Source organism: Dama dama, chromosome 26 (genome assembly GCF_033118175.1).
Source record: "Dama dama isolate Ldn47 chromosome 26, ASM3311817v1, whole genome shotgun sequence".
Classification (NCBI taxonomy): Eukaryota; Metazoa; Chordata; class Mammalia; order Artiodactyla; family Cervidae; genus Dama; species Dama dama.
In genome coordinates this window covers 34,053,309-34,054,458 of record NC_083706.1, presented here as the reverse complement: position 1 = coordinate 34,054,458, position 1,150 = coordinate 34,053,309, and the positions used below count along the sequence as shown (strand labels likewise).

General features: G+C 37.0%; 1 non-coding gene across 1 annotated transcript; it reads left to right on the top strand.

Annotated features, from left to right (window-relative positions):
* The first annotated feature begins 510 nt into the window (after positions 1 to 510).
* TRNAW-CCA (transfer RNA tryptophan (anticodon CCA)) lies at positions 511 to 582 on the top strand. The gene has a single exon. It is a non-coding gene; the product is annotated as a tRNA-Trp (tRNA).
* The last annotated feature ends 568 nt before the right edge of the window (positions 583 to 1,150 follow it).

The window sequence follows — 1,150 nt, the reverse complement described above, 5'->3', positions numbered from 1 at the left end:
AGGAATGTTGGTTTGGCAGTGGTAAACAGATCCAAAGGGAGCGGCCTGAGACAATTGCATCAGGGAATCCATTTAGGGATTTCTTTTGTATTGAGAAGTTAATAAATTAGATGCTAAAATATGGTGACATCAGTGAGCATAAAGGCTGAGCTGCCAAGAGTAAAGTGTAAAAAAAAGTTAAGTTGAAGAACTGGCTATAAGGCATGCCTGGCTAATGAGTTTTTTTGTTCTAGCTTTTTCTTCCTCTTCATCTGTCTCTTCTTCCTTCCAGGCTGCAACCGTGGCTGAGCCAACACATACAGTTGTGTTTACAATGAAAGATACATTTGAAATGCATATACAGTTATATGTATGGGTCAAAGATATAATTGCTTTTATTAATGAAAAAAAGTAAAAATAAAGAAGATCCAATGTCATGAAACCTAAACTGGAAATAATTTCAAATTTCATAGAGTGTTTGAGTAGGATCCAAACTGGAAAAGAATCAATGAATAGCCATTTGCTGGGGCTTCCTTGGTGGCTCAGAGGTTAAAGCGTCTGCCTCCAATGCAGGAGACCCGGGTTCAATCCCTGGGTCGGGAAGATCCCCTGGAGAAGGAAATGGTAACCCACTCCAGTATTCTTGCTTGGAGAATCCCATGGACAGAGGAGCCAGGTAGGCTACAGTCCACAGGGTCGCAAAGAGTCAGACACGACTGAGCGACTTCACTTCACTTCACTTCATTCATGTTCTAGCATGAAGACATAATTTACTTGAATGATTCACTTTCACTTAATAAGTTTGTCCAACTCAAGGAAAAGTGATAAATCCTGTATGACAATCATTTTCTAAATTACAAGAGAAAAAAAGTATGGGCCATACTGTAAAACTGTGCTAATTGCTTCCTCTTCCAATATAATTTCCATTGGTAATAAAAGGAAATAGTATTTTTAACAGTAGGTCTTTGTTTTATTAAAAATAAGTCAGAACATTTTTTTTAAAGTATAGACACCTCAGGTGAGATATGAAAATTTATTAATTGACAATACAAACTAATCTTGGGTTTTGAACACACAAAGGAAATAAAACAGCAACAACAAAAAATCCAGATAAAAAGTACTTTCATCTTACCTTTGAAGAATGGCTTCTGCCCTTGCCTGAGAGTTAATC